Here is a 7,812-nt window from a genome sequence, read left to right on the forward strand (position 1 = left end):
TTAATTTTTCGAATTTATGTTTGTGTTCTTCTAGAGATGATGCGTATACTACAATATCATCCAAGTAAACAAATGCTTCCTGTCCTTATATTCCCGATAAAACGATGTCCATTAATCGCTGAAAAGTTGCAGGAGCATTTTTTAAACCGAAAGGCATACGATTAAACTCATAATGTCCAAAAGGTGTGGTAAACGCGGTTTTATGTCTATCGCGAGGATCCATTTCAATTTGATGGAATCCTGAAGCTAAATCAAATACAGAAAAATATTGAGCTCCACCGAGTTGATCTAGGATGTCGATTATATTAGGTAACGGATAAGCGTCTCCAATAGTTTTATCATTTAATAAACGAAAATCCAATACCATACGCCATCGCTTATTGCCCAATTGATCTGCCTTTTTGGGTACAATCCAAATTGGAGTATTATACGGCGATTGAGAAGGCCGAATAATACTATTGGCTAATAGTTCTTGTACTTGTTTGTCAATTTCTTGTTTGTGAATTTGAGGAAATCTATATTGTTTTGTATTAATTGGATATTCGTCTATAGTCGGTATGCGATGTTGCAGTACGTGCGTCGAAGTCAGTTGTTCTCCAGGCAAATAGAAGCAATCTTGATGAGATTGTATTAATGCAATTATGCTACTAGTTTCGTTTTTATTTAAATGGTTAAAATCCATTAGGTCAAATAGTCTGTCTAATCGTTCGTCATCATGGTTGTCGGTTGAATTTATTTGGAGAACGTTTGTATGCAACTTTGAATTAATGAAATTATTATTGAGATAAGTGGCAGTGTCTATATCCCACTGTTGTTTTGTTCCGTCGTATCGTTGAGACGTGTCAATGTTTCGTCCGTTCGTCAAGAAATCGGCTGCTGCAGGCTTTCCAGCATTTGTAGTTGAGACTGGGAGAGCTAGAACTGTCGTATTGTTATTAGAAGCGTGATTACATTTAAATTCAATTGCATTATTTTGGTCGGAAGATTGTAAAGATTCCTGGTTACGAGGGAAAATTGAAAGATCAATTACTGGCACACAGTTAGCATCATTTATAATATTTTCATTTCTATCTGTATAATTCTCATTGCATTTTTTAATTTTTTGAGTTTTAACATTTTCATAGGAAGCCTTAAATACTCCCTCTTGAGTTTCATTAAATTTTGTACATATCTTTTCAGTTACATTTGAGAAATTATATTCTGGATAATACGATTGTATCTTATCGTGTGACTCTTCTTCGATAATATATATACTTTCATTAGTTTTTAGAGTATTTTCCTTAGAGTTATTATATATTTCAAGAGATTTTTCCTCCTGGTTACCCACTTTCTCCCTTGGACGAGGAATCTGGAAATTGTCCCCTTGGTCGGGAGGATCGTGGTTTGGATAGGAGAATTGGGAATTTTTCCTTGAAATCTTATCTAAGTCTTTGCCTAATCCTACAAGAAGAGTCGATTCGAATATTTTTTGTTGATTAAATTTTTCTTTTTGTTTAATAGGAGCATGGAAGGTCGCTCCTTGCTTCTTATTCTGAATTTTCGTCACTAGGCGGGGAAGTTGAGATTGATTCCCCTTTTCAAAATTTTTGTTTTCAACATTTCTTGATTCGACAGGGGTTGCGAGATTTTCCTCCGGTGAGTTAATATGTATATAATTAAATGTACCTTGGCCGTCGCATGATGCCGCATTTCGTAGTTCTCTTTCTTCGCGGTCAAGAATATATTCCCCTTTATCTTTAGGTTTTTCGTTATCTCTATTATTTATTCTCAATATTTCCATCTTTAATATCGTTATCCTTCTCGTTATCCTTTAAAATCGCGGGTCGTATATTGATAGTTGGTATTAATATTTCTATCTCAGTATCCAAAGAATTAATTACGTTAGTGTAAGCCTTACCGTCAATATTCTTTATTAAGCCGGTTGATTCTACTTCTACACCTTTTCCTATAGTTATCTTGGGTAAATATCCCTCTTTAATATGCGGATTTCCGATGCGCACGGAAAACAATGCTTTAGAGTGCGCAGGAATTATTACAGATTCTTGTGAATAAAAAGGAATTTTAGTGGTTAAGACTTCTAAGTGACCTTTTGAATAATCAATTTTAGCTTTAGTTTGTTGAAAAAAATCGTTGCCTAATATCCCACAAGATTGAATAGGAAAATCATCAGAAATTACATGAAAGTCAACAGGAATTCCCAAAATTATCTTAGTAATTTTTCCGATAGTATACACGGGTGAATTATTAATTCCGTTTAATTTTAATATATGCGTTGAATCTAAGTCTGGAGTTCCTGAAATGCGAGCTTCCTTAATAAGGTTGGGTCCCGATCCTGTATCTAACATGAAAGTTTCAAAATAACTATTTCCATTTAAACTTAACTGAACAGTAGGCACGCAGCTTTCTTTATTCAAATTAATTTCTACCGGTCTAATTATTGGAGCTCGATTATTGTGTTTTCTGTTAGTGCAGTCATCACTGGGCACCCCGATCCGTCGGCTCCCCGGTTCGCGCCCGCTGTCGGAGACCCTTGAAAGTTTCCCTGTTTCTTACGATTATTTTCGATTCTCAAAATGCAATTTTCTATTGTGTGCCCCGTTTCCTTGCAATATCTACATTGATTTGCTAAATCTTGTGTTGTAGAATTGGAAGTATTTTCCGATGACCGATTTTCGCAACAATTACGAGCACTATGTCCCGTTCTATTGCAGATTTGACAAATAATTTGGATGTTATTTCTCGGAGAATTTCTATTAATAACTTGTCTTTCTCTACATTGAGATGCTTGATGTCCACGTCGCCCGCACCATTGACATACTTCGTTATTAGGAATATTATTCCGATTAGGATTTGAATAACAATTCTTCGCGTTATGACCTGGTTTATTGCACATTTGACAAATAATATTAGTAAAACTAGAGGAATTACCTCTACAATCTCTAGAGACGTGACCAGGTCTCTGGCAATTTTGGCATATAACCTGCTGATTATTAAGTGAACGGCAATTTTGAGCAGTATGACCGGGTTTAGAGCATATTTGGCATGAGACGAAATCGCTTTGTACAATTTTTACCGACTTTTGTTCGATAGTTTCTCGGAATCTACATTTATCTGCACTATGGCCCCGTTTTTTGCAAATTTGGCAGACTAAGATTTCGGTCCCCAAGGATCTTATTGTATTTTGTAATATTAGGTTACATTTATCTGCTGTGTGACCGGATTTTTTACATATTTGACATAAATCTGTATTGACTTGAAAACCTTGCAACCCACGTATTTCGAAAATGTCCCGTAATTCTTTTTCAATTCTTAAAGCTTCTTCTACAGTTGCGGTTACATCTAAATTTCTGGCAATTCTCTGCTCTATTTCAGGCTTCAGCCCTCTGATGAAACTGTGAACCAATTCATTTTCTAATGATATTTTATAAGAGCGATCTATTGCTCCGTTATTCGTGGTTCGGTGTGCCTCTAATATACGTTTGCCTATTGCTTTCGTTCTGTTTGCATATGTGAGTACCGTTTCATCGGCCCGTTGGTAATTTCGTCCTAATTCAACTTGTAATTGCATTAAGCTTTTAGAAGAGCCGTATACATGTTTCAAAAAATTTGTTAACTGACTAATCCGCGAGAAATCCTGGTCTTGTACAGAATGACGAGCGTCGCCAGTTAATCTAGTTTGAATTATTTTAGTCAAATATTTTTCGTTTTCGGGCGGTAACATGGACTTTGCTAATTCGCATCCTTCTATAAAATATTCTACAGGTAGATTTTGACCATCAAAGAAAGGAACAGCCTCTACGGCATATCGTAAAGTAGCGGAAGAGTTATTTGTTACTACGTTATCGTTCATGGTTTCTGTGGTTGTAATAAGTTCTAAATTAGATTGTTCTCTATGATTGCTTTGTTCCGTAAGGTCTTTTACCGTAAGTTTACTGCTGGGATCAATTTCACTTTCTGTGACAACCAGACGGAAAGAATATAAGGAATTATCAAAAGATTTATACCGCGTAGGTTCAGCGCAAAAACTAGTTTCTTCGACAGATACTTCTGCGATAGGACTTGGGGGTTTATTAGTTCTTTGAGGTGAATGAGTTATACCAAATGCGCTGAGAGAAAGTGGGCTATCACTCAAAATTTTCCGGATAGTTGAAGTACCGACGTCAGATATAGGAGCAGGAAATGTTTCAGTGGTATTAGTGGTAGTTTGTTGGTTGTGTGGCACGAATGGTGTAGATGTATGTTGAGGTTGTTCCGATGATTCTAACTCGCGAGGACGACGAAGTGGTGTATTCTCGACAGCTCCGCGGAAAGTTTTTTCCACCTCGTCTTTATCAGATTTAGACCGCGTATTCATACCCCTTTTCAACAGTCACTCTTATCATCCCGGACGAGCCCCCAAAATTTTTGGTATGTTACGTCCTAGAGGAGGAACGCAACCCTTTCGTTCGCGAGTAAGGCGAACCTTGTTCGTACACGCGTATCAGTGAACGGGTCAGGGACCCGACGGGTCCCTTTACTCGGGCACCGACGTACGACGAGCGGTCCGTTTTTCGGTCAGGGACGCGAATCCCTTTACCGGGGATAGGACCATGAGTTGACTGTTGGAAGGGTATATGTGATTTTGAAATTAATTGGAAAAAGAATGAAATATAAACAGATTTATTAAAATAACAAAATGAATTACGGCGCGGTTTAATACAGTTGAGGAATGACTGTGTATGTGTATGTGTGTATGTATGAGAAGTGAAAGAAGGAGGAAATAAAAAAAAAGGTAGAAGCAAAAAAAAAACAGAACTTACTGCTGACTCCTGTTATCCCGAAGGTGAGCAAAAAATAAAATTGTCGTTTGGTAGCTCCTGCTCGGTAGGTTAAGTTGTGCTCGTCCACTCCCTTCCGGTTGTTCAATTATAACACAAGCACTAATGCCTTTTGCTGATTTCTTTGAATGTTTGCACAAACTCGGATATATGAATCGTAGATATATTATCTGAATGTCTGACTTGAAATCTAAATTCTGAATGCTCAAAACAGAATATCCGAGTGAGAGTATGACTGCCTTTTTCAGAGTAGAATTAGAAGTAGAAATAGAAGTAGTGTGTGTCGCGGAGGCGGATTACCGCGGTTTTTATAGTGATAATCGGAGGCAGAAACTATCAGGGTGGGTAGAGAGATGGCCTTTGAGGAAGGGGTGAATTGGTCTTAGTGGGAAAAAGTCTCAGCCATTAGCAAAGTTAAAAGACATCGTGGGAGGAGACAGTTAGTTTTTGGAGATATGAATATGGAAGGGCTAAAGGGTGGAGCGTGGGTGTCTCATAGTTTTAGGTGGATATATGATTGGCTGAATGAATTAAGCGCGACAAGCGTAGAGGTGGTGGGTTCTTGAGATAGAGAAATGTATACAAGTGGACGGCTGGAAAAATCAAAATGCCGTAAATCAAAGGCTGGGATCAGATTTTACGACTATCAGTGAAGTAGGCTTTGTTGGTTGACTGATTGGGCACATATGGTTTTGGATTGGGAAGATGTGAGTTTCAAGTTTTAGAGCAGGGATGCTCTGAGTTGCTTTGTTTCACTGAAGGTTTATTAGCGCGGAGTTTCAAGTTTTTATAGCTGGGACGACGGACACACTTGGCGAACACTACCCAGGTATAGGTTTTTACAACAGGGCACTGTTTCATATAGAATTTTCCCGAATCGCCTTTCATTTGGCGCGACGGCTGTTCGCCAGATGAGTCTGTTTACTAATTTATATTTATATATGTATATATTCCTATTATAGTTATATTAGGAGAATATAAATCCGCGAGAGGAAAGAATTTTTACTAATTAAATCTACAGGACGTAACACATTACAACGTCACGAATATCGACGATCTGTGGGAGGCTGATTTAGTTGAACTCGCTAATCTCCGAAATTACAATGAGGGCTATTGTTACTTGTTGACAATCATCGATGTGCTCAGCAAATTTGTCTGAGTAGAACCAATACGAAGTAAGACTTCGGACAGCGTGACGGAAGCTTTTCGTCGCGTACTCTCAAGAAGCAGAGGGCGAGTACCGGTGTGGTTGCAGAGTGACAAGGGTAAAGAATTCATCGGGCAAAAATTTCAAAAATTTCTGAAGGAAAAGAACATAAGTTTTCGCACAGTACAAAATCCTGATGTCAAAGCAGCGGTGATCGAACGCTTCAACAGAACGCTCAAAGAACGTTTATGGCGCTATTTTACACACAAAAATACACATCACTACATAGATGTTTTGCAGGGCATCGTGCACACTTACAATCACACACGACATTCAACCATTAAAATGGAACCGGCAAGCGTCACGTTGGAAAATGCGCGCATCGCTCGTGAACATATGCAACAGCGATACCATCATCTCGATAAACACGATCGAAGAAATCATAGTCGAAGAGCTAAATACAAAGTGGGCACACTAGTGCGTGTCAGTAGAGCGAAAGGAGTCTTTGAGAAAGGATATGGGGCGAACTGGACGGAAGAAATATTTCGTATTCACCGTATTCTCGAATGGCGAAATCCCCGTGTGTACGAATTGAGTGATCTGTCAGGTGAAGTGATCGATGGGATATTTTACGAGCAGGAACTAGCCGGGGTAAACAAAAACTTACAAGAAGAAGAATTTATCGTGGATAAAGTGATACGACGCTGAGGACGAGGAGCTAATAAAGAATTTTTCGTCAGCTGGCGGGGTTACCCTTCTAAATTCAATTCCTGGATAGCTGCTTCGAATATAAAGCTGCTTGTAAACCATGATGGGGGAAAACCAGTTTCTCATGATACTACCGAGCAATAGTAGCATGCGACACTATCCCGAAAATACAACTACTTCATTTATTACGGAATTGCCTCAAGAAGTGAAGCTGACTGGCTTATGGGAAGTTGCGCTTACCGAAATTCAATTCCCCTTCAGTTTTTTACACGTGCGCCCCGAAGAAGATACAGAACTCGTATTCATTTCATTGCCGCGTGAAAATATTAATACCAAAAACGCCAAATCAGTAATCATAAAAGGCGACGACCATCTACCCAAATTCGGGCTTACCCACATAACCTCCGATGTTTACACCACGGTGAGCGAACTGCTACAGTCTTTAAACAACGATAGCTCATTACTCAAAACGCACATTGCCTGGCGCCAGGATCCTCATCGGGGTGGTAAAGTAGCGGTGTACTGCACATGTGATATTAAATAATGCAGTAGTCTTCATTTCGTGTAGTTTTCCGACAAAATGGCTCGTATGCTCGGCTTCGATATGTATAGGCCGAACGAGGAATTCATTCATCTCGACTTGCCGAAAATTATGCAGGGGCATATAGCGTACCATCCCAATACTAATCTTAATGCAAATCTCCAGAAAGTTAGAAAAGGAAGGTTTTACTCTTTTATCGCGTTGAAACGTGAACTTATGTCCGACGAACCAGCTAGTACAGTGCGGGGTATACCCGATAAACTCTTTGTTTATTGCGACATTTGTAAGTCCTATATAACGGGAGACGTGTATTCTCTTCTTCTTCGTGTAGTCCCCGTCGAATACAACGGTGGAAAATATGCCTACGGTCATAACATGATGAAGCATTTTTCACCGCCGAATGATATTCCATTGCGATTAACATGTTTCCGCACGATCGAAATAGATATAAGAGATCAGGTTGGCGAAAGAATATCATTTGAATTTGGGACGTTGACAGTTACATTACAATTTAGGCGTCGTGATTAGCACGATATGACACATTATATAAAGTATTACGAAGCGCAATCCGGGGGTAGTCGCAGCGGTGGAATTCCGCG

This window comes from Harpegnathos saltator, unplaced genomic scaffold, assembly GCF_003227715.2.
Source record: "Harpegnathos saltator strain DR-91 unplaced genomic scaffold, Hsal_v8.6 scaffold745, whole genome shotgun sequence".
Classification (NCBI taxonomy): Eukaryota; Metazoa; Arthropoda; class Insecta; order Hymenoptera; family Formicidae; genus Harpegnathos; species Harpegnathos saltator.